Source organism: Triturus cristatus, chromosome 5_1 (assembly GCF_964204655.1).
Source record: "Triturus cristatus chromosome 5_1, aTriCri1.1, whole genome shotgun sequence".
Lineage (NCBI taxonomy): Eukaryota > Metazoa > Chordata > Amphibia > Caudata > Salamandridae > Triturus > Triturus cristatus.
In genome coordinates this window covers 528783173-528810659 of record NC_140587.1, presented here as the reverse complement: position 1 = coordinate 528810659, position 27487 = coordinate 528783173, and positions in this window count along the sequence as shown.

Below are 27487 nucleotides of genomic sequence, written 5' to 3'. Positions count from 1 at the left end.
CTCTATTTAAAAAGTATAGGGCTTATTTACAAGGGCTTTATCCCTGCTTTTTTGGCTTACAAAGCCAAAAAAGCGGAGTTAAAACCAGCGCCCTATTTACAAGAGGGTGCTAACATGCATAATCGAATGTTAGCACCCTTTGTCCCAATGCCTAACTTTGCATCTCCAATGAGATGCAAAGTGGGAAGTGGGCGTTACTGGGCGTACCCAAGATGGACTACCTTGCAAATATCGCTGATGTTTACATCGTGATATTTACAAGGCAGCCCCCATGATTTTAGCACACATTAGATTTTGGCTAACGTCTGCTAAAATCCTGACTTTGCCATGCCTAACATAGGGGGTGGATTATGCTGATACAACCCTGTGGGTCGTATCAGCAAGGTTATCACCCTTTTGCAGGGAACATCACTGGAAAACCAACGATGTTCCCTGCAAAAGGGCGATAACCTCGCTATCTCTGGAATTTTTATCGCCCTGGAGTAACGCGTTGTTAATAACACGCTACCAGGGTGATAAATTTCCAGAGATAGCCTGAAATAGCGGCGATAAGGGGAAATATCGCAGGATTACCTGTGATAAAAAAGCAGCGATAGTAAAAACATTGGTGATAGGGAGATGTGGACTCAGCATGACGATCCCCCTCCCATGTTAAACATGGATAAGTCAAAGAATTAGCAGTCGCAAGGAACCGGCGATATAGCCGGTTAGCGCTACTTTTATTGTCTCTAGGCCTGTTAACGATTCCCTTGTTGATAGGGAGATCCTTCGTTAGCGATTATTTTTGCTCTATTTCTCACGGGAACGCCTACCTCCCATCCCATTAGCGATGCGAGGCGAAAAGAAAATGGGCGCTAAAGCATGGATTCACGCGTCAGCGTGACCATGCTGATAGGGCGATAAAATTATCACCGCTTTTCGTCCAAAAACGGATGCAAAAGCGGCGATAATGTTAACGCCGGCCCTTGATGATATGTCCCCTAGTCATAGTTTGGATTTTAGAGTAAACTATTTTCTCGGAAATGTGGTGAGTGCCTTCTAGAATTGGTCTCAAAAGAGGAAAAAAACCTTATCAATCTTGTTGCACTTGATTGAGAATGAAGATGAAAATAGATGCTGGAGAGATGATCAGGAAGCTAGATAAATGTACAATCAGTGAAACAATTATAGCAAGTTGGCTATAAAAGCAAAGAAAAAAATGACTTTGAACATGTTGTGCCAAGTTTTTAAAAACGAAAAACTGAGAAAGAAAAAACAACTTTTCTTGCCAGCGGCTGCCTCTCCTTCTTCCATGATGGCAGAAACAGGAAGCACCTAGGCTGCCAGAGTCCTCTAGCCAATCACAAAGATGCTGATAGTGTGGTACTTTAGAATTTGGGACCTCGTGAGAGGCAGGGCCCTACCCTGCCTATTCCGGTATTAGCGAACCGCGAATGGCCAATGCGGTATGTACAAGTGCTTTGTATAACGTTTTATCGATGAATGCACTGTGTATACGATGTTTTACATTGACTTCGTGGGTTCCATCTTGGAGCGGTGGGCATCTTATGGGTGCCCTCACATAGGCTACACATTACGAACAAGTACGGGCCTTTAGAACACATGTGCCTTCTGTTTGACTTCTCTGTGACCTGTTCAGCTTGGCTCCTCCGCCCCAGGTCAGTCCGGTCCCACGAGCTCCCCGTCCTACGGCCACCTGTGATTAGCATCAGGGTTTGACACACCATAAAGCCGTTTCATCCCACACAAGCCTCCGGCTAATCTCTTTCACACCTGACTCTTCCTGCTTTATGGCTTGTTTTACAAACAGGAGATGCCCGTGTTTATTGGGGTCTGTTGATATCTGATGTGGGATCTGAGCCTCGCTGGGTAAATAATTGTGGGCTGGCTTAACTGGAATGTGGGATGGTCATCATGACTCTGCCTTTTCGTTTGTAATGAATACATATGAATGACCATATCGTAAAACAAGGAATGTGTGCCTGAAGCATGATATTTTGTATATAAGGAGAAGGCCGCTTCTGTAAGTTTAAGCAGTCTCCTGAGAACATACATTGTGTTGTACTTCTCGGATACCTGTAATTGGTCTGCAGCCAATAAAGACGATCTTTGACTTCACCTAGAAGACTCTGTGTTTCTGTGGGTCTGAAACAGGAAGAACTCGAAGTCTTAGGGTGTGTTCCCCTGCACCGCTGGGATTTAAAAACCCAGTACTTCAATAGCAGCGTTGTGATGGCTCAGCGCTCAGATTGGTACTGGGGCCTGGGAATGTTCCTCATCAGGCTGTGCATTGCAGCCTGGTGAGGAAAATGCACAGTGTGCATGACTGTTTGGCCAGCCAAGATGGCCGGCCCAGCAGTTATGCACACTTGAGGATTGCCTACCACTCCTCCCTTGCTCTTTGTGCAAAGCAGCCCAGCCCCGCCCTGACCCGCACTTGGAAATCCATTAGCGAAAAATGAAATTATAATAAACTGGGCTTATTATCATTTTATTTTTCTTGTGGGCGACGCACCTTCACTGTAGCGGAGGAGCCACCACTGCTCAGTTCCAGCTTCCTTATAAATGAAAACAAAATCCAGTTGAAGCCATCTTGGGTTGGTAAGTTTCAAAACATACATTTAAATGATTAGTAAGCTTAAGGGGAAGAGTGGTTGTGGTCCCCGGTGTTCTCCGTCCTAATAATGGGAGTAGTTTTTAAAAGTTCCTGATGTCCTGAATGGGGCGACCCCTAACCCATTAAAGATAGGGATTTGCTTTAGGAAGGTGGACAGAGCTGGACAAAATCTTCTGGTTGTGATTAAATTTCCCAATAAAAAAGAAAGATGGACCATTGTTTTGGACTTTGTTAATTCTGTTTAATATTGTTCTTGTGAAGGCAGGAACAAATGTGCACAAGGACAGCCAACACATTTCACCCACAATGGTGTGCAGGCCTGGGGCTTTTTCAAGGTGTAAGTAACGTTTAGGAACTAGTAAAGTAATTGAAGGTGTGCTTGTGATATTGTAAGTAAGGGCTCAACACTCAGAGCCTGGGCACTTGGCGTAATGAAGTGTAGACAGCAGGCTGTAAATTTAAAGTCGGTTGGGCAATGTTAATAATTGCTGCTGTCAGGACACTATTGGGGATATTCTGAAGAATGTATGATAACGATTGCAAATTTAGCTTAACGCAACTTTGCATATCACAGTCTATCGCGGGAAAACAAAGCCGTGTTAACATAGTATTTTAAGCCTGGCGATACCATGCGATAGTCCCACGATAACGCGTCAAATGACCGCATTAAAATCAACGCAACACCACAAAAATGCGAAATACGAACGTGAATAAAGTTGCGATGAGGCCAACCGCGATACAAAAATCAGCAATAACCAGCGACAGGCCTGCATTCCCATGCGTCATGCGGGAAAATGCACTATAAAAGCTGAACAAGACAAACACACCATAAACAAAATGAACTGCGTAGCAACATGGATGCACCCGGAACGAGTACCCAGGTCAACGCGAACCTTTCAAGCCCCACAGACCACCAGCAAGGAACCTCGGTGTCGGGGAAGGCCAAGGAGAGGAGGAAGAGGAAGACGGGGTACAGTAGGCATGGCAACCGGATCGTCGTCACGGAGGTGACAGAGCACTAACAACAACTGTCCGTTACCTCCACTGTATCATTGGCAACACAGACGGAAAAATGGCATTCCATCGTGAATGCAGTTGGAGTGTCGAGGAGGCCAAGATGCGCTGGCACGATGTGAAAAACCAAATCAAGCAGAAACCCGCTGCCAACAGGAAGGCAGCAACAGCGAATGGAGGTGGTGGTCCTGCGCCACAGGAGGAGCAGGAGCAAATGGTGGCCACAGTCACCAGTGTGGAGACGGTGCAAGGAGTCGGGATTCCGGACACTGCTCGACACGACCTGACACAACAGCAACAGGGTGAGTAACGAACTGGCACTGGAGGGACGGGGGGACGGGCACAATGGCACACATGCACAATGACCTGTAGCAAACCTCACACCCACAATGACCCTGGATCATGTCCCTGATCCCCATGGCACACTGCAGCACACATACAAACATCAAGTAGGCCCCCGTCCCCCATGTGCCCAAAGGGGTCACACCCCACACATCACCAATTCCACAACACACACATGCACCCCTGCGAAACACAGCAAAGATGTGTATGTGAGAGCCACACTGACAATGCAAGTGACACCACATGACAAGCAGCATGGCTGGAGTACAATCACCATGGCATTGTGCACGCCATGAGACTGAGCTGGCTGAGTGCGGACCACATCCGGAAATGAGCAGGTCACACTCTGACACCTCCACGTGCACAAACAACCACTGACGTCAACAATACATCTGCAGACAAATAATGCACAAGAGTACAAAAACCGTCCAAGAGCACAAATGACCCAAGTGGCCAACATCACAGCACCTGGAAAGCACAAAAGCAAAAGGAACACCGCCTCCAAGGGATAAGGGGCAGCAAAATCACAGCTGCAGGTGCAATTCTCCCACAATGCAGCACACACACATAGCAATGACAGCATATCCACATGGACAACAATGTGGCACATAGTGCAACGCTTACACTGCAGAACAGAGGACACAATTAGTCCACATGTGTGTAGAAAATGGCCATTCACATCTGTCGTAGCAGGAAACTGGGAGATGAAAATGTATGTGTACAACCTCACCTACGTCATGTAGTCCAAATGTCAACTGTCCCGCATCAAATAGTCTGCTCCTCCCAAACAGTCACAATGTACATTATCATGCAGTCTGTATGTAAATTTGAACAATGCGTCAACATACATGCTAACACAATGTCAACAAGCATCTTCCATTCACATTTCAGAGGGACAAATAACAACACCTCCAGCAGAGCAGACCAGACATCTATACAGTGATGCTGAAGAGGACATCCACACTTCCTAGACCGACGCACTACAGCAGTTCATGGCCATCTTAGGCAATCGACCTCCAGGAGCAGGGCAGCCCAGCTGCATCGAGAATTCCCCACCCCCTGCACAGACAACACATCTGGACTCACCCACCACCCCGGCTGGCTCACACCAGCCCACCGAAGCACACATCGCATTTCAAGGCCAGGTGTCAGACTGCCAGAAGGGGGTGGGCGACCATGTGCAGGTGGGGTACTACCTCATGGAAGCCAAACTAGATCACATACATGGGTGTCTAAGTCCCATCAGGGACCATCTACACTCCCCAACGGAGTCCCACACTGCGACAGAGACATATGCCTTTGCACATTTCCAGTACGGAACCACACTCAAAGCCACGGGATAATCATCTGGACTGGCATATACTGGCTCAGTTCACTCCTTTTACATATTGAAGGGGGGGACGACAAAGCTACATGTGCAAGGTCTCACCCGCTGCCTGCGGTGACATGGCTGCGCCCGCTGTACATGGCACGATGTGATGTTGTAGGGCCTGGGCCCCTAATGCATACATCATGAGCACATGGATACACTCAGATAGATCGTTGAACTGGCTACGGGCATGTGCGCTCCACACCTTTATTGACATAGTCACATGTACAGTGACGCATGTGCTGGATGTGTGTGGGGTGAGTGTAAACCAGCCCACATGGAGTCGTTGGTGCTGGCAACAACTTGTACAGTGATCACAAAGCAGAAACAGAAAACAAAAGCATAACAAAAACAACTGTGAAGCATCATGGTGGTAGCCGGAGAAAGTACAGTGTTCACCCAACATGCAAGCAGAATGGTCCATGATTTGTGGTACACTGAGTTAGTGGCACCTGAAGAGCTGAGCAGGGTATCAAGCTGATGATGGCACCCAAGACATGTGTGAACAACTCTGATAGTCTGGCAGTAAGACACTTCCGACTCTGGCACCTGTTGTTTGGAGTTGGTCCTGGTGGTGGTGGCGTGTGCATCCTGTGGTGATGCGACGTCCGGGCAGGTCAGGACTCGATTTGATGTGTGAGCCCAGGTGGACCGCAGTTGAGGCTGGAGGCAGCAGACAGCGCAGGGCCACAGACACATGGCCTTGATGACCCCCGGTTCATCAACCCAGAAGCCATCCAACATGCTACCAGACAGGGCCCATGACTTGAGCTGCACAGAGTTAGTGGCCCCGGATGCACTACGGCCAGTACAGGCACACTGTCACGGGACGGTGACTTGCGGTGCAGTGAGATAGAAATATGTGAGTTGAGCAGGTCATCGTCGATGTCGAAGGTGAATGTAGCAGAGGTGTGCGGGGGACAGTGGAATGTGTCCTCCAGGGCATGATGCAGAGGGCAGAAGCCGGCCGGAAGCGACAAATGGAGGAGTGGAATGCTACAGCCTGGTTTTTGCCACAAAGTCAGTATCACAGACATGATGATGCAGACAACCCCCAGTCCATAGACTCAGTCGCCACCAAAGTTCAACCAGAAAGTGTCCATGGATGTCGGGGAACCGACTTATTGGCACCGGAGCTGAAAGGGGATGCAGTCTGCGATGATGCCAGTACAATGATATCAAAGCTGCCATAAATAAATCATGACTGAGTTCCCAATGTGTGACCTACTCAACCGCAGTGTAGCCCGGAGGCAGCGGTCCGCATGGGCCCATAGGCACGTGTCGTTGGAATGCTATGCACAGAGTTGCTGGCACCAGATCGAAGGGAGTACAGTGAAATTAATGCTGTCATAAATATATGGCCTCGGACATCATGAAATCAAGACTCAGTTCCATGTGTATGACCTACTCGACCGCAGTGTAGGCCCGAGGTAGCGGTCAGCAGGGGCCCACAGACACATGTTGTTGGCCACCGATGCACAGAGTTAGTGACACCAGAGCAGTTGTCGGCAGTGTCCGATCACCTCCATAACGAGGATCCTTTTTTCCTCCAGACTGAACCACGTCTTCCTCTTACTCCTCTCCGTGCGTCCAATGATATGAACTCTGGCATACAGAAATCAAGACTCAGCTCCAAATGTGTGACCTACTCGGACTCAGTGTAGGCCGAAGGCAGTAGTCAGCAAGGGAACACAGACAGGTGTCGTTCGGATGCTTTGCACAGACTTGGTGGCACCACATCGAAGGGAGTATAGTGACGTAAAATCAGCCATTAAGTGGGTACTCTGTGACCTACATGACCGTAGTGTAGGCCGGAGGCAGCAGTAGAGTACGTCAACGAGAAAGAAGTAAAGCGGGCCTGTGTCACAGAGGCCGTGATGGTCTTAGGAGGCTGCCAAGGTTGCGGGCCTCGGGTTTGGAACTTGTGCTGGCACGTGGTGGGGACCTCTTTGACACACGCCGGTGTCGGCAGGTGAGCAGTGAGGCCTGACTGTGCAGGGATGGGCATGACTGGTTCGGGGACCAGCGGCCCGGGGTGCAGCAGGCGCACAGAATTGCAGGCCACACTGCTCACGGCGACTGCGGCGGCCTCGTGGTGGGGTAGGAGGCGGATGGGCATTCCAGAAGAGAACCATGCCCAGAGCTACGTGCTTTTTATTCACACCCCTACGCTGGCCTGGCGTACTTCGGGCCAGCAAACTCCGAACACGCTTACAGGTGGGGACGTCACAAGCTACATTTCCGTGATCTTCACCACTGACTGGGGTGACATGGTTGCGTCCACTGTCCACTACACCCCAACCACCAGCAGTGCGTGTAGACATGGATATGTCTGTGGTCTGCATACTGCAGTCTGTCCAGCACATCTCCACCACACTAGGCATTGTGTACATTCTGATTCATGGGCCTGGTTCCCACCTCTCCCCACATTCCGCCATTGTGTGGCTGAGGTGCCATGCCGTTGATGGCTCATGTAGATGGCTAACCAAGATTACCACAGTAAGTTGTGCTGTTGTGTCTGGTGGGTGGGCATGTTGTTTGGCATGTTATATGTGATTTTGTGACGTGTGCATTCCCAGAGTTGTGAGTTGCATGATTGTGGAGTTGAGGTGTCTTGTGTGTTCATTTGGTACGTGCCAACGAGCAGTGCATTCCCATTGGTGTCATTCTGGAAGCGCTGGTTGATGTTGGAAGATAAGTGAATCATGCACACTGCCTGCGTAGTTGGATACGACATTTGGTGAAGGCTTACCGGTGGTTCCCTTTTGCCTGCACATTGATGGAATGCGTGTGCTTTCTGTTGCGGTAATTGTGTGCAGTGTTGGCAGGGGGAAGAAGTAGGACATGTGTGCAGTCGATTGCTCACAACACGTGGGGGAATCCAGCTTTGGTGTATAGTCCTTGCTTGGTCTCCAGCTGTTCCTGTGCTTTGTGGGGGGCATATAGGTACTGGGGTACCAAGCTGATGATGGCATCTAGGGCAGGTGTGAGGAACTTGGATGGGGCTGGCTGTGAGACTCCGCTGACTCTGGCGGTTTTTGATTGGGAGGTACCAGAGGCCAACAGGTGCAGCACAGCCAGCAGCTTTGTCTGAGGTGGGATGTTGGTTGTCCGCTGTGTTGGTACCGTCAGCCTTGTGGGCAGTGATGGTCAGGATATGGAGGATGGTTGTTCTTTTGAGCTTGTAGTGGGCATTGACATTGTCTACTGTTAGGTCTGTGAGGTTGGTGCATTTCCTGAAGGTCCGCTGTCTTTGTCTGTGCTGCCTCTGTGGTGGTCTGAGGGGGGTGACGGTCCTGGGGGTGGTGGTGGTGTGTGTTGTTGCCATCTCAGGGCTCCGGGATGCATGGTCAGTGGCTCCATGGCATCTGCTGTTCTTCATGTGTGGCTGTGGGCTGTGCTCTCTTTGATGGTGCAGCTTGTCATCTGACTTTACACCAGGTCAGAGCAGGTGTTAATTTCCTGCTGCTACCGTGCCTTATCGCCTGTTTTGTGGTCTTATCGCCGATCTCACTGGTCGTTGAGAATGTTGAGGTGTGCGGTTGTCGTGGCTTTTTGCTCGGGAACGCCTACTCTGCGTCTCATTAGCGATATTTGCCGGGGTCATCTGTGGCGATGTTTTTTTCGGATGCTAGGTAAACTGGTGGTATCGGCTGTTGACACCAGCTTGTGAATGGGGCGATAAATTTATCGCGACTTTGGCTGCGATACAGTCCCGATAACTCGGCGATAGATTCTTGAGAATATGCCCCTATCTCTGTTCCCCCTTTACTTTGGATGAGACCATACTTTACTTTTATTTTCACTTTTTTTGCAATTGTGGGTTGAAACACATGTCTGGTCTGCACAGTTGTTTCTGCCTTCCCAAGAACAATATTAAGCAGAATAAACAAAATTCCAAACAATGACCCATCTTTCTTTTTCCATTGGGAAATTTCAGCAAAACCAGAAGATTTCATCCCGCTCTGTCCACCTTCCTAAAGTACATTTAAATGATGGCATTTTGTTGTGGCGACCAGATAAACGACTGGCCAGGCCCACATAAGCAAAAGAAGACAAAAAGGCCTCAGTTATCAGATGCTCATTACTTCCAGCATGATAACTCTGCACCCATAACCACCAGTACCGTGTGGTAACAATCCACAGGTACAGTGCAATTACGAGCTAATCAACATGGAATGGCGAATAATTGTACGAAAAGTGTATTCCCTTTTATGTAAGGATAAATCCTCACATTTTCAAAGAGGGAAGCATTACATGTTCCCCGTGTGCGCTGAACGGTGTTAGGCCGGGGGCAGGCTACAATGCTGGGCTGCACTGCATCCCATTCCCCAGGTAAGTTTATCAGTTGGATTTTCCAGCCTGGAAAAGTGAGTTAGTTGTTCCTGCACTTTTTAAATAAGCATACAGGAATAACGGCCCACATGTGATCGAGTGGAGCAATTCCACAAAGGAATTCTTCTTCAATCAACTTGTAATCAAGGCCTATTAAATAAGGCAAAAAAGATTCCAATCAAAATTCATTGCTCCTGACTCGCCCAATCCCATCCAGTACTGTCACACACAACAGAGAGCACCAGCGATGAAAAGCAAGCACTACCGCCAGTGGTGTCGCTGGCCCTGAAAAGTAGGGGGCGATTACTCTGTTAGAACCGCCGCGGCCGCATTGAAGTGCGGTGGATGCCTGCGATTGCTGCCCCAAGACTACAGGTAAGAGCGGGGGGAGGGGGCGCCACCCCCATAACTCCTGCTGGCCCCCTCTGCACCTCTTACTACGCCACTGTGTCTACAGCCACAGCAAGGCCTCCCTTGCAGCGACTGCATTTTCTTTACAGAGTGGGCCTGCACGTGCTCAAGACATCAGGATGCTTCCACTGCCACCGGATTTGCCAGAGCCAAGGTAAGACAGTTGGTGGCATCTGCAAAATGGAGATGGGCACCACCAGCCACGCAGAGACTGGTGATGGACACAGTAATAAGAACCTGCTATTGAACATACTGCTTACTCCACTTACTTCTGTCAGATGGCTGTGAAGCTGGCAGTACCAGTGTGGTGGGTAGTTCCTGTTCATTACCTGCAAAATAAGCCCTTTAATTTATCCTTTAGTTTCCAGTAGAAGATGGAATCCATCTTGGCTCAGTCAGAGTATCAAACCAGAATTTTAGATCTGGCTAGAAACCACTCTCTGTGTCTGCCATGGCTCACGTCATCAAAACCCCCCAAAAGGGAGGGGGCCTGTTATAACCCCCTGTCAGCCCTTTATTTCGGTTATCACCATCAGACATTGCTTGACAAATGTATTATTCACATTATGAATCAGGCCAAAGGAGCATTTTAGTCTCACCGGTATTGTCATTATGTATGTTAATGTGTGTGTCTAAAAATGCATTCCATTGCAGTGCATGGACATGGAGGTGAAGCATCCATGTACTACAGTAGGGGTGAAGTTGTAGTATTCTGAAAAGTGTTTACGCACTCCTGTTGATGCTGCACCAACAGTTTTCACACTCATATTGATCTTGCCCTCAATGCGCTGTCAGCAAAGGTGAAGTTGTAGTAATCCTCACCTTTAACAACTAATGTGATATCTTACAATCAATTTTTCTCTCTATACTGAGTGATGTTTACCTAAATGTGATAGCACCCTCATGTTGACTCTGTACCAAGGGTGCCTTTGTAATGCAATGTGTTTTTTCTAACATATGTCATTTGTGCTCCTAAAAGTGCTTTCAAGTTAAGCTGATGTCGGAACTATGGTGACTTTGCACCCTATGTGTTTTTGCTCCTAAAGTGATAATATAGTGTTGCTTTTAACTCCCAAATATTAATTTTGCACCATTATTGTGATTTGCACATACATGTCATTTGTGCTTCTAAACATTTTCCAAACCCAGGTTTATGCTGAACCTAGGATATTTAAAGCTCAATGTGCTGTGGTCATACATTATGTTCTACTTATGCACACCTTTCAAAAGTAATGTGGCATCTTTCTCTCTATATTGTATGATTTTGCACATAAATTTGTTCCAGCATCCAGCAGACTTTGCACCATAGGAGATTTTGCTCCTATGTGTGTTTGTGCACACAGATGTACAAATTGCTTCTAAATGCATTTTGCACCTAAAATAGTTTCCATGCTCCTGAGTATTTCACACCAGTAGCAATTTTGAACTTTATGTCCATTCTCCACCAAGTGGTTTAACAATGTAATGGCGTCTTGTTTACAAGCTTCCTGGGTATCTGATGCTACTGTAAGGTTGTCAATGTACTGAACCAAGACAGAGTTACAGGCCATTACCAGGGACTCAAGGTTCTTCTTAAGGATTTAATTAAAGATCAAAGGACTCTCTGTATATCCTTGTGGGACTCAGCATCATGTTAAAATACGGTTCTGGAAAACTGAAGGCTAAAAGGTACTGACTGTCCTCATGTAGGGGTATAGAGAAGAAAGCTTGGCACAAATCAATCACAATAAACCACTCAGCCTCACATGGAATCTGAAAGAAAGTCACAACCGGATTCTGCACCACAGGATTAAAAGGAATAACAATATTATCATTTTTTCTCAGGTTCTGCATGATGAAGGAACTTACGGCTAGGTTTCTGCTGGCTCATGAAAGGTGAAATGCATTGACTCTTCATTATCTCCTTCAAAATGCCTTGTTGTATCATTGACTCAATCACAGGGAACTCCCAGCCATGATTTTGTGAGTCAAATTGTACTGAGGAGCTCTTGAATATTCAGCATTAGGTTAAACATTTATACGGACAAGCTCAACTCCCTTTATGAGACCTATGTCTTTCCTTTTTTTTTTTTTATTTATATTTAAAAGAAATTTTCATACCAGATATAACAATATAGCACAGCATAGAGTTCGACAATTAACAAACAATGAAACTATACAATTCAAAAATTATAAACCATATATACCTTCAATACAGCCATTATCACAATTTCATTTTAACAACAAGCAATCAAATCATGTTCAGCCACCATATTTACATCACCCGTTCTTTCCATCTCCGTAATGGATCCCAGATTCTCAGGCCTAGTTGCTTCCCCCTTCGACCTTTCCGTTCGTAGATCCCTTTTTCTAAATTATAGGCGAACAACAAGTTGGCCAACCATTGATTCATGGTGGGAGCATCTTTGTCACGCCAGGCTCTTGCTATTAACAACCGAAAAACTGCCATAGCAATAAAGACAAACTCTTGACAAGAAGCCTGACCATCTGTTACTATTCCCAAAAGAACCACCGTAGGTGTAATCTTAATTTGAAAACCTAAATGTCCCGCTAGAAATCCCTCTACCTCCCTAATCAAAGTAGCCAATTGAGAACAAGTGGCAAAGATGTGGATTATATCCGCCTGTGCGTGGTTACACCGTGGACAATCTGTCCCTGAGGTGCCGCCCCATTGAGCAATTCTAGCTGGAGTGTAATAAAGAAAATAAATAGTTTTATAATGCTGTGATTGTAATGGTGCTGAACATAAAACCGTGTGGCCAAGAGCCAATGATTCCTGAAACCAAGCTGTGTCAATACCTAACTTCGAGGCCCACTTAGTAGCATATTTATCAAGATCATCTTTCTTAGTAGTGAGAAGGCAAGCATAAAAACTACGTATATTGCAATCTCCCCCTTTCTCAATCATATCTAATAATACATTACTTTTAAACCCTGTCAACCCTCCGCGCTTGGTAATCAGAAAGCTTCTGACCTGTAGATATTTGAAAAAAGACCTTGTATCAATGTGAAATTTGGTTACTAAATCCGCAAATTGCAGAATACCATCCAGTCCCATAATATCCCCAATCCTCCTGATCCCATTGTGTTCCCAAGATGCAAACAATGAGTCTGCGAATATATCTCCTGGCCAGGATCTATTCTTAAACAAGCGGGTGTAACTGTTGTATCTACCCAAACCAAACTTTTTCAAAAAAGCTGTCCAGATGTTAACAGCAGCAACGACTGTCTTAAACCTTGTCCTTTTAAAATATGCAAAGTCCGTGCAATTTAGGAAACAGTTCTCCGCCTCCGCCCCCAGGACTATCGAGTAAACTTCAGTTGACATTTTGGAGATTCTAGGATGCTCCCCTCCACCAATTAATCCCTGCATATATTGCAGTGCGGTAGCCAGGTAGTATAGCCTAAAATCGGGAGCGCCCCACCCACCTCTGGCCCTTGGAAGGGACATAAATCTGTATGCTCTCCTGGTCTTACCGTGAGCCCAAATAAATCTATTTAATACCAATTCCAAGATCTGAAACCATTTTGCACCAAAAAATAGAGGTATTGCACGAAACAGGTATAAAAATTTAGGCAATACCATCATTATGATAACGTTTGTACATCCTAATAGGGAAAGGTGCAGATTATTCAACCTATCGAGATCTAATTTTAGTCTCGCCATTAAGGGAGCAATATTCTGCTCAACCACCTTATCTAAATCTGCCGAAATTTCTATACCTAAATAGACTGCCGAGCTACTTACCCTACAATCATTAAATATAACATATGAATTTTTAACTATTTGTGTTTTCGTTTTATTAAGGCTATACCCTGACACCTGACCAAAATCCCGCGCTTCTAATTCTACTGCACACATAGCAAGAGTGGGATTAGCTGTAATGATTGCAACGTCGTCCGCATATGCCTGCACCTTGAATTGCATATTATTCACTATTACCGGTGGGATATTACTATTGGCCACAAACCTACGCAGAAGAGGGTCCATATACAATGCAAATAAGAGAGGGGAAGACGGACACCCTTGCCTGGTCCCTCTTTCTATTTGAACTATGGATGAGTGGCCACTGTTAACTCTAATTCTGGCATAGGGTTTATTATATAATGTCTGGATGGCTCTAATGTAATCCTCGCCAAACCCAAACCACCTCAAGACAGACCATAAGAAATCCCAAGAGACCCTATCAAATGCCTTTTCGGCGTCCAAAAACATCACTGCCATAGGGTCTCTTGGGATCTCCACGGCATCAAATAGCGTAAGCACCTGCCTAATATGTTGAGTGGTACCCTTTCCTGGAATAAAGCCATGCTGTATTGGGCTAACAAGGGACTCGATTATAGTCGCCAATCTCTTTGCCAACACTTTCGAATAAATTTTAACGTCTGAATTCATTAAAGTGATGGGTCTATAAGATGAAGGTGCCAAAGGATTTTTGCCTTTTTTCAAAATGACTATAATGTCTGCGCCTCCCCAAGACTTTGGGATAGAAGCCCCCTCCTGTGCCTGAAGCATAGTAAATAGAAGTATATCGCCTAATATGTCCTTGAATACTCTATAAAATTCAGCTGGAATTAAATCCGGACCCGTGGCTTTACCAGATGGAAGATCTATGAGGGCCCCCAAAATTTCTTCCAAATTGAATGGGGCTTCTAGCTGCTCCTTATCTACCTCAGACAGTAATGCCGGCTGAATATTTTCGAGATAGTGTAAGACCTGACCCGGATCTGAAACCTTATCTAAACTATATAAATCTACATAGAACTGCCTAAACACTTCTCTTACCCCGTCTGAATCCGTAATCATATTACCCTGAGCATCTGTCATCTTCTTAATCTCCGCCGCTGAGGCTTTTTGTCTTGAGCGGATAGCCAAAAGGTGCCCCACTCTTTCACTCATCTCGTAAGCATTCTCTCTATTTAATAAATATTTAGCAGCTGCCTTAGTAGCAATATTTTCAGAGACCCTTGCCTTTAAACAGATTAATTTTAAACTCAGCTGCTCAACAGATCTTTGGGCTTGAATTGCTAAATACAGTTCTTCTTCCGCTTTGGTTATTTCCATTGTTAATTCATTAAACCTTGCCCTCTCCTTTTTCTGTTTATGCAGTGAATAACTCAACGTCTCACCCCGTATGCCCGCCTTAAAAGTGTCCCATTCAACCCCAGAATTCACCGACCCTCTATTAATTTTCCAAAAGTTCTTAATCCAGGAATTCATATGAAGAATATAAGATTCCTCCCTTAAAAGAGCTCTTTCGAAAGTCCAAGCAGAGTACTTCCCCTGCTGACAGCCCATTTTAATAGTTAGGATCAGAGGGTTATGGTCGGATAGGATCCTAGGGTGTCTCGCTATTTGTGCCCTACTCAACAAAGAATTGGATATAAAAAAATAATCTAATCTTACCAAAACCCTATGGGGGGCAGAAAAAAAAGTGCTGCCATCTAATAAAGGGTGAGTGGCAGCCCACACGTCAATCAATGAATTGTGTACTAAGAGATCCTCTAAGGCCCTAAAGGATCTTTTCTTTCTGCCAATGTATCCCGTAGCCCCGACCTGAGTGTGAATATTAAAGTCCCCACAACAAATAATTGGAACAGGCCACAAAGCTAACTCCGTATCCAAAAACTGGAGCATTTCCGGGTCATCTTCGGTGGGGCCATAAACTGAAGCCAACGTGAACCTCTCCCCTTTAAATATAACTTCTAATAATACCCACCTACCCCACTGATCTTCTTTTTTCCTGATTAATATTGTATCTCTGTTCCTGCCTAAAACCGCTACTCCCCTCGTTTTAGTCCCCTGTTTAGTATTAGCCAGTAGGGAAAACCCCAATTGTTCCAGAAGAAACCCCCTGGTCCCCTCTATATGTGTCTCCTGGAGACATACTAAATCCAATTTCATAGCTTTCAATAAAGACGACACTCGCATTCTTTTTTGGACATCATTGAGGCCACAAATATTAATTGAGGCTATTTTACACGACATTAGCATTATCCATGACGTTATCCATGCCTAACTTTAATCAAAACAAAGAAAAATAGACCAGAAATATAACATCCTCTGCTGTGCTCCAAAAAGCTGTATTTTACCTGTCCCCCCCCTCCCTCTGAACCCCACCCCACGCCCCGGAACCTGTGCTCCCCCCCCTCCCCCCCCCTCCCCCCCCTACAGGCAAATAGGTCAAACATGACCTATGTGTGAACGCTTAGGAGTGCAGTTGTCGCCTCCTCCTCCCGATATGAGAAACCATAAATTTCCCAACCAATCCATCTTGCTCCCTTCCTTCCTTTAGTGATCCCCCGTGACTTTATACCCCAGCACCTCCACCATATGCTCTTTAGCTTTTATTTCTGAAAAGAACATTTTAACCTGGCCTTTGGTGATTATTTTGAGTTTAGCTGGATACAACAGGAAAGCTTGTGAGCCCAGGGCTTGTATAGGTGCTATCAGTTGCCTCAGCCTCCACCTTCTTTCGACTGTGACATGACAAAAATCAGGCCTTGTGAAGAAAGTGATCCCATTAAAAGTACGCTTAGAGTCCGGTTTAGCTTTGTCCAGTATCTGTTGCCTTAGAAGAAAGTTTCCCACATATATCAGAATAGCTCTAGGTCTCATGTCTTGCCCTGAGTTACGCCTAAGTGCCAAAGGAAATCGATGCGCTCTCTGGATTTCTGTATCCCACTGCCATGCTGACAGCTCTGGGAATGCGCCCTTAAGTAAACTGACAACAAACATCCTCACATCCTGACCCTCAATCCCCTCTTCAACCCCCAAAAGTCTTATATTGTTACGGCGCTGCCTATTTTCATAGTCCTCCAGTTTCCACTGCATGTCTTCCGATATCTTGCTTTGCTCCTCCTTCATTTTCCGTAGACTGCTTAGCTCGTCTTCAAGCCTCCCCGTTCTTTCTTCGACCTGGGTAATTCTTTCAGAGGCCTCCTCGTACAACTTGTTCATCTTCCTTAAAGAGTTATGGATTTTGTTGAGCCCCTGCTTTGATCTCCGGGCTTCAACCCTTGCCTCGTTCTGCATACTTTTCAGAGTACTAAATAATAGATCCATTGAGGCTTCTTGCGTTTTAACTTGAGGTACTCCTTCCCCACCAGAAGCCATATTATTCACTTCCTGATATGGCTGTGACGTGGCTGAATAATCCCATGAAAGTCTCTTCGTTGGATTAGGAGGGCTTTCTAGAGAGTTTGGCTTCCTACGGGATCTACGTTTCTTTAAAGTGCATTTCGGGGGGACCGAGCTAGCATCTGAGGCAGAAGACTCCCCAAAGCTATCGTCGCTGTGAGTTGCAGACTCTGACTCCTCATTGAGTGAAAAAAAATAATCAGGTGAAGCACACCCGCTGGCCGGGTCTAATAGTGAACCTACGGAGGCGCCCCCTTCCAGGGAGAACTCTAACTCAGTACCTGCCTCCTGGCTATTAACCTCCAGCTCACCGAGACTGTCTCCGTGCGCCTCGTCATTCTCCTGAGGCTGGCCCCCTTTGGCATTATCCCTTGCAAGCGGCCCTCCTGAACCCGTACAACCAACCTCTGAACCATGAGGCTGCCTCACCTTGAGCATGTCCATGTCCTCTGCTACTGACAATGACAATGGCACTTCTGAGCCCGAGTTAGAAGTTTCCAATCTCTCTAGTGCCGCCGGAACACCCTCTGCTAGGTTCCCCGCATCCGAAAGCGTCTGCTCCAATGCCGGTGCTTGGTCTGGTTGCTTAGCAACCCCCGTTTCGCGGGAGTCCTGCGCCTCGGCACTGTTCGTACTATTCCTTTTGGATTGTTTGCCGGCGTTACGCTTTTCCAAGTGGCCTGTACTCATCACAGGGAAGCTCTCAACCACCGAAGGCTGCCGCAGATGTATTTCTTTTCCTCCTGGATTGTTGGACCGCAGATTTCTAACCTCTCGTGTGCCGCTCAGGATAGACGTTCCGAGGAGGTTTGTTTGGGACCCGTCGGTGCCTTGGATCACGCCAACTTTCTTCCCAGTACCTTTTTTGGAGGTAAGTGTACTGCTGGAGTGTGAGGCTGTACTCTTTAGCTCCTGTTTATCCCGATCTGGCCGTTCCTTCGTATTACTCTCTTTGGCTGCCTCGCTCCCTTTGACGATGCGTGGCGGCATATTGTACCGTCCCAAGGCGAAAGCTACCGCTTCCAAGGACCTAGCTAGCAAGAAGCAGATTATTCTTGACGGAAGCTCGGCAAATCTTTTGGTCAGAAACCGAGTAAATTCACAGCCTGCTCCTTCTAGCGAATAGTCAGTTTTCATCCCCACGGGTTACGGGGTATCACCACATCACCACATCTTCTAGTAGAATCCGATATGATCAGGAGGAGGAGAGGAGTGCGACTGGTCACTACACACCACCAGCGGCCATCTTGCCTATCCCCTATGTCTTTCCTGAGATGTCAAGGCTTCACAGTATGTCTGAGAGCCAGTGGCAAATCATCAGGTGTCATCAAAGGGCATAGTGCAATGTCTGGCCCTAGACTCACTAGTTTGAATTCAACTTCCTCGTAATTTTTCGGAAACTCCACACCTTACTGTGTGCAATAAATGTTGCAATTTAGCATGCACAGCAAATTGTGTTCCAAAAGATTCACAGGACTGGAATCACACACCACAAAATGATGCCTTGCTTCAAATGATCCAATTCCAAACACTTTGTGTGTGACAGGGTTTGTAATTTGTTTATTTGCAACTTCTACAACTTAGAATATTTTTCCTGAGAGGGTTAGGTTTGGGATTTCTGCTGTTCTAACAGTGCAACAGGTATCACCAGTGTCAATCAAAAATGACACAGGGTGGCCATTAACTTCACCTTCCACAAATGGACCATTCTGGTCTACCTCTAGGACTGTGCTAAGCAAACTTCCTCCCTCCTCAGACACCGTTATTGTGACAGGTCAGAACCATAGTCCTCAAGTGAGTCAAACACAGGAAATTGCTAAAATGCATTTTGGTACTGGAAGGAACTCTGATTAAAATTTGGGACCTGGTTGGGATTAAATCTAGGACCATTCCCACTTTAATGAGGCATCAGGGCTTGAGGAACTTAAATCACTGGAACTTATGGTATATTAGGACCTTGCATCCTAGGCCTCGGAACATTGTGTGGGTGTATGGGTTTGCTAATCTGGGTCTGCACAAATCCTGAATTTTGGACATGATTTTTGTTTATTTACCCATTGTGGTTAAGATGGCACTCCTGCGTCCAGTGCCATAATTTTTTACAATAATGACATGAATTAGATTTCTTCAATGTTGCCATATCAATCCCAGTACTCAGGTCAATCGGGACCCCAGGGTGTCTGTACTGTGAGTAACCATTTCCACTCTGTATCACAGGAGCTCCCTGTGGATGCACACCGCCTTGCATAGCTCCAGCATTCCCTATATACGGTTGATTCTGACTTCCCCTCTGTTTTGGTTTCATCTGAGCCAGCATGAACTTTTCCTTCAATCACTTCTATTTCATGTTCATTTCATCACTACGATATTGTCATAACTCAAGATCTCATCAATTGACTTAATTTGCCAACAAAATAAATGCAGTTGAAAAACTAATCTCAGGCTTCAATCATGTCACAAACCGAGACACAGCATTTCCCATATCTTTGGCTTTGGACATTTCTACCCCACTATGCTGATTAAAGACTTGCAACTATCTTCCTTAAAAAGCTTGCACAATCTCTTTAGGCTCCTGAGTTGTTCTCTCGATCTCAACCCAATCAATGTCCTTCATCAGCACCTTCCCTTTCAAAAAGATAATCACCTGTTGATACTTTCTCATCACTAATGGTCATGGGGCAAGAGAGATTGGATTTCTCAGAGGCTTCTTCTCTGGCCACTGTATAGCCACTTTCCACTCTGGCCATAAGTCACTTGGTACCAAAGTGTCAAAAAGGGTATTCCAATTTACTCATAGTACTTGAGAAACCTTTACAAATCGATCAACCTGGGTATACCACAACACTGGTTTCTCTCTCAATTTAGGGAAATAGTTCATAAATGGGCAAGATGACCTCCACTCCATCGCATATGAAATGTAACCTCCACTGAGCACCTCTCTCAGCTGGGAATTTGAAAACCCTTCTCCATCTATCTAATAGGGAGGTGGCTGCCCGTTGAACTCTGTGGTCGATACCACCTTCAATCCACTCCATTTCTGGATGCTACCAATTAACTCCATTAATTCTCTAATTTTCATCCCTGAAGTCGTCATTCTAGTTACATCACTTTTGTCAAAACATACGCGGTACCTTTTCTGTAAAGATTTAGTTCCACTTAATTTTACAACATACACTCGAGCTAACTCAAACAGCTTATTATGAACTTGTCCTGCATGTCTAGTAACATCCTTGCACATGTATATACTTTCATTTTCTTGATAGGAAAAATCAAGATTTCCTAATATCCTCTCATTCGGTTCTAATTTTAATTTGACCACATCCGCTGTAGTCTCCCTACCCGGAGACTGTAGTTCCCTGCTTAGTTATAATCCCTCATTTTCTCATGGAGACCTATTGAAAAACCTAATCAAATCATCCAACTCTTGTGAATGAACACTATTTTGGAATTGAGAGGTATTTGTTGTTATACCTTCCTTGAGACTACTGCTTGAAGTACATTGAGGTGAATTCCAAATAGACGAGTGGGAACATTTTGCCCTCTGAATAGGTTACCTTACAAGGATGATTCCTATCTTATTTATTGCCGATGATACAGGAGAGACATATGGTGGAGTCACCTTATTTGGGACTGAGGGAGTTCTTCCCATTCGTCCACATCCATGGGCAACAGGATCAGTAGTTGACATATTACTCAAGTAGTAACCATCAAAGCATGCGTTGTTGTCCCAGATGACTCAGGTTTATATAATGGAACTTCATGACCAAAAGTATCTAGAACATTTATTGCATCAAGGGCATTAGAAACAGAAGATTAAACAGGGACATGAATCCCCAAATTTTCCAACATAGGGTTCTGAGATGAATTCACTGGGGTGGTGGCTTTCTCAGAGTCTCCATCGAAAACAGCGCCACTCATCCCTTCAGATTGGGTCACATTATAAGGCGGTGGGCAGGTTGCCAATAACACATTCAGAAAGTCATCACTAGAATCACTATCACTATCTTCTCTTGAGCCTTCTGTATTCTCCATTTTATCCTCTTTTTTCTTCTTCTTCTTGGGTTCCTCACTGATCAATACAGGGTATAATTTAGTTCCCTTGAATATTTCAGTTTGCCATTTTTGTTGTTTGCATCCCACCTAGCTCCAACACAGCTGTGCACTGCCTGCCTTCCTGACTTTACCCTGATACCTCTTTTTCACCTTAAGATGAGCTGCACATTCTCAGGCATTAGGTGCCTCAAAGCAGCTACATTTTCAGTGAGCTTATGCTACTGACTCAGCCAATGCACTTGTGGAGACCCACATTTATGGCCATAGAATGAACTGCCATGCCTTCTGGTGGTGCCTCTTCTCCTTCTCGCACCGGAACTCTCACATCTCCCATAATCAAATCTCAGATAGTCCTGAAACATTTAATTTTTTGAGCAATAATATCAACAACCATAAATTGAATTTCTGTTTCAAAACACAAAATAATCTCTTTAAGCCACAACTCTCGTTCGGCACTAATAACCAATTTCAGCCCGGTACCTCTCATTCTGTCCTATCACAGCAAGTGTCTCTAGTGCATGATGAACAGAAGGCCTCTTTTGACCATTAGTTCTCCATGTTCACTGCCAAGTTCCTCCCTTCAAGCCTCACTATCAACAGTCTAATAAAAAATATGCCTTTTTCTAACTAACGAGAAGCATGATAATGCACCTGCAAAAAAGAATTGAAAATAATATACTGTCAAGACTAAATGCATTTTACTTGAGACCTGTAGTCAGGCTCAGTTAATTTAGCAGCTAATATTAACTTTGAATACATGGTCATACATACATCAGTATAGCTTTAAGAATAACTGCAAAACATTTATAAAAGAGGACATGATTACATGTTTCAACTGAACATTAGTGTACTCATATATAAATCTCTAATCCCTACCGTGATTACATCTCATTAATACATTTAAATGTTTTACACATGCTAAGGAGGTTAAGACACACAGTGAATAAAGTGTCAGCTATTAGTATATAATTGTAATTGTAACAAATAAAGGGTGGAGCCTAAATTCTGCTGCTCCACTGGTTCCCTCCTAAATGTGATTTGTGCTTTTATAAATGTTTCCATGCTGCTGATGATGTTGCACTAAGCGTCTTTTTCATCTAAATGTTATGGTGCTCTTAAATGTGATACTAAAATCCTGTGTTCTATGCAGGAATGGTGCTTTTACATAGAAGTCTGTTTGCACCTGAAAGCAATTTTTGCTCCTAAATATTATTTGGTACATGAATCCGATTTGTGCTCCAGAGATTTGCCACACTTGCGCTGGTGTTATTCTGTGGGTAATTTTGCACCTATAATGTGATTTCACAACCAAGGGGTATATTCACAAGAACGTGTGATAACTACCACAAGAGTAGCATAACGCAACTTTCAATATCGTAGCCCATCGCGGGAAAATAACCCTGTGTCAACGTGGAATTCACAACAAGGCGGAAGCATGCGATAGACACCAGATAACGTGTCAAATGTCAGCGTCAAAATCAACGTCACGTCGCAAAATTGCGAAACGCGAAAATACATGCGATGAGGCCAATCGCGGTACAAAAAGTAGCATAAATAAGCCACAGGCCTGCAAATCCTATGCGTCTTGCGGAAAAATGCACCATAAAAACAACAGAAACAACACACCAGAAACAAGCCTAATCACGGAGCAACATGGATGCACCCTGACCCAGCGCAGAGGACAAACCGAACCCCACAACCCCCACAGACCACCAGCAAGGAACAATGGGCTCGGGGAAGGCCAAGGAGAAAATGGAGAGGAAGACGGAGTGCAGACCGCAGGAAAACAAAACCAGCCTCACGGAGGTGACAGAACACAACCAGCAACTGACCCACAAGCAGACTACCGTGAATGCAGCCGGAGTGTCGAGGAGGCCAACGGAGGAGGCCATGAGGCGCCGGCAGGACATGACAACCTAAACCAGGTACAAACCCGCTGCCAACAGGAAGGCAGCAACGGTGACAGGAGGTGGCAGTCCAGCAACACAGGAGGAGCTGGAGGAAACCCAGGCCACAGTCATCAGTGTGGAGACTGTGCAAGGAGTAGGGAGTACCTGACAACATCAACTGGGAAAGTAACGGACAGGGACGGGGTGGACGGGGGGAGATGGGCACAATGACACACGTGCACAACGAGGCGTAGCACACTGCACACCCACAATCACCCAGGATCATGTCCCACATCCCCTTGGCACACTGCAGCACACACACATAGCAAGAACAGTACACCTACATCGACAACAACATGGTACAATGCGCAGAGCTGATACTGCAGAACAGAGGACACAACTGGCTCCACACATGCACAGAAACATGCCTACCACATCTGACAGAGCAGGAAACTGTGAAATGGAAATGTACACGTACGAACTCACATCCGTCATGTAGTCCAAATCTACACTGTCCCGCAGAAGAATCCAGCACCTCACAAACAGTCACAATGTGCATTGCCAAACAGTCTGCATATAAACCAGAACAATACGCCAACATACATGTCAACACAATGTCAACATGCATCTTCCCTTCACATTGCAAAGGGGCACACAACTCCTCCAGCAGAACACAGAAGACAACACATCTGTGAGGCCGGAGAGGACCACCACACGGTCGACACCGATGCCCTACAACAGCCCATGGATATCCCACACTAACCACCACGAGGGCCAAGGCAGACAAGCTACTCAGAGGAGAACACAGCCCCTGCAACAGACCACACAGCAGGAAGCACACGCAAGCACAGCTGTCACATGACACTCCACCTATCCACACATGGTACCCCAATGCCATGTGTCAGCACACCAAAAGGAGGTGGGCCAACAGGTGTGGGTGGGTGCTGAACCCATGGAAGGTGAGCTAGAACACATACGTTGGTGTCTAACACCCTCAGGGACTACCCACACACCACAAAGGAGACCCACACTGTCATAGAGACACATGGAGATGCACATTCACAGTACAGAACCACCCCCAGGGGTGCGCAAATAGCAGTCACACACCCACGTTGGTGTGGCATACGACGGCCCTGGCTACTCCCCTTACGAATTGAGTGGGTGATGACAAAGCTACATGTTCAAGCTCCAACCCGCTGCCTGCGGGGACATGTCTGCATCCGATGTACACAGCACACTGTAATGTCCTAGGGCCCAGGGCTCTCATGCATACAACAAGACCACAGGGACACACGTAGATATCATGTCGAACTGGCTACGGACACGTGTGCCCGGCCCCTTTATTGGCAGGGCCACATGTACAGTGACGCCTGTGCTGGATGTGTCTGGGGTGAGTGTAAGCCAGTCCGCATGGAATGCTTGGTGCTGACAACAACTTGAACATTGGACACCAGTGCAACGGAAACAGAAAACACATGCATAACAGAGTCAACTGCACAGCAACATGGTGAGAGCCGCAGTAAGGACAGAAGTCCCCCAATATTCAGTCAGGAGGTTCTGTGAGTTGCAGTGCACTGAGGTAGGGGCACTAGAGATGAGTGTGCTCATGTTAAGGAATTGCTAGGATTGTGTCCCTTCGGGTTAGTCCTGATGCATATGCAGTGGGGTGTGTTACACCTGCATCAACTTCCTCATCAACGTCCCAGGTCTTCCACACTGCCTGAAGTGGCATAGCTGCGCAACATCTCCACAGCACAAAACTCAATCACTAACAGACAATGGCTTGCGGTGCACTGAGTCACTGGAACCTGGTGTGCTAAGCAGGGTATCAGGCCGATGATGGCATCCACGACAGGTCTGAGCAACTCCGTAGGTCTGTCAGGACCACCGTATCAACTCTGGCAGATGGCCGTTGGAGGTGGTCTTTGTGGTGGTGGCGTGTGCCTCCTGCGGTGATGCGACGTCCGGGCCGGTCAGGACCTGAATCTATGTGTGGGCCCTGGTGGGCCGCAGTTGAGGCAGGAGCTGTGGACAGCTCAGGGCCACAGACACATGGCGTTGATGACCCCAAGACCACCGTCACAGAGGTCATCCAATATCTCAGAAGAAGGGGTCCCAGACCTGAGCAGCACAGAGTAAGTGGCCCCGGATTCACAGTGGCCGGCACAGGCACCCTGCCACGGGATGGTGATTTGCGGTGCACTGAGGTAGGTCCACGCGCAGTGGGTGGGTCCTCATTGATATCCAAGGTGAATGTTGCGTAGGCTTGCGAGGGCAGAGGAAGGTGTCCTCCAGGGCAGGATGCAGAAGGTCTGATGTCATCAGGCAGCAGCAAATGGAGGAGTGGAAAGCGCCAGCCTCGCTTTCACCACCAATTCAGTTTCAGCTACATGAGGATGAAAACAGCCCCTAGTCCATAGACTCAGACGCCACCAATGTACGACCAGATAGTGTCGGGGTCCGGCAGGCGCACAGCATCGCAGGCAACTCCGCTCAAGAAGACGTTGTCGGCCTCGTGGCGGGGTGAGAGGCACCGTTCTGGCAGAGACGTTGGGCTTTCCGGAAGAGGACCACGCCCAGGGCTACATGCTTCTTATTCACAGCCCTACGCTGGCGTGGCGTACTCCAGCCATTCCCATTCCGGTCACGCTTAGGGGGGTGTAACAGGCAAGATTTCTGCTAGGTCCCCCACTGGTTGTGGTGAAATGGTTGCGTCCACTGTCCACTACACTCCATACACCAGGGGTGTATGTCGCCATGGATATGGGTGTGTGCTGCATACTGCGGTCTGTCCAACACATCTCCGCCACTCTTGGCATTGTGTACTTTCCCAATCATGGTACTACTGCATCCTTAACACATGCCTGTTTGCCACCTCTCCCCACATTTGGTAGTTGTGTAGCTGAGGTGCCATGCGGTTGATGGTTCATGTTCACGGCTTGGCCAGGCAACCATTGTGAGTTGTTCTGTCATGTCTGGTGGGTGGGCATGTTGTTGTGCATGCTGGTTGTGATTTTGTGACGTGTGCATTGTTAGGGTTGTGATTTGCATGGTTGTTGAGTTGAGGTGAGTGGGGTGTTCATTTGGAACTTGCCAAGGGGCTGTGCATTTCCCTTGGTGCCATCCTGGGTACGCTGGTTGGTGATGGACGGTCGGAGGATGAAGGAATCATGCACACTGGCTGTGTATTTGAAGGTGACATTGTTGGAGGTTCCACGGTGTTCTGTTGTTGCCTACACATTGGGGTGGGACGTGTGCTCTCTGTCACGGTGATTGTGTACTAATCCCCAGGGGGCACAGGTATGACATGTGTGCTGTGGATTGCCCCCAACACGTGCGTGCATCCAGCTATGGCGTATGGTCCTTGCTTGGTGTCCAGCGTGACCTGCGCATTGTGTTGGACGTATGGGGACTGGGGTACCAGGGTGATGGTGATGTCCAGGACAGGTGTGAGGGATTTGGATGTGGCAGGCTGTGGGACTCCTCCGACTCTGGCGGGTGTTGGTTGGGGTGCCAGGGGCCAACAGGTGCAGCCATGCCAGGAGCTTGGTGTGGGGTGGGATGTTGGTTGTCCGCTTTGTTGGTGCCGTAGGCCTGTTAGGGGATGATGGTCAGGATGCATGGGATGGTTGTCCCTTTCAGCCTGTGGTGGATGGTGACATTGTCAGAGCTTGGGTCTGTGCGGCTGGTATGCTTGCTGGGGGTCCGCTGTCTTCGTCTCCGCTGCAACTGTGGTGGTCCAGGCGAGGGGTGTTCTGGGTGTGGGTTGTGGTCCTGGGGTGGTGTTGGTGGGTGTCCGGGCCACATGATGGGTAGCTCCATGGCATCTGTTGCCCTTCCGATGTGGCTCTGGGCTGGTCTCCCTTTTGTGGTCCAGGCTGCCGTCCGATTTTACACCAGGTCAGAGCGGTTGTAGATTTCCTGGTACTAACGTGCCTTATCGCCTGTTTTGTGTTTTAATCGCAGATCTGTCAGGTCATTGAGAATGTTGAGGTGTGATGTTGTCACAGCTTTTGGCACGGGAACGCCCACTCTGCATCTCATTAGCGATAGTTGCAGGGGGTCTCTGTGGCCATGTTTTTTTAGGCTGCTATCGTGGGTAAACTGATGCTGTGGGTTGTTAGCACCAGCTTGTGAATGGGAAGGTAAATTTATCACGACTTTGGCTGCGATGAAGTGCCGTTAATTCGGCGATAGCACCTTGTGAATATGCCCCTAAGTTTGGTTGTGTACTTAACTAGGAATGAATGAATGAATGATTGAATGAATGATGAGTACTGCTATAGCATATGGCTATTGAGAAATAGTGGTACAAA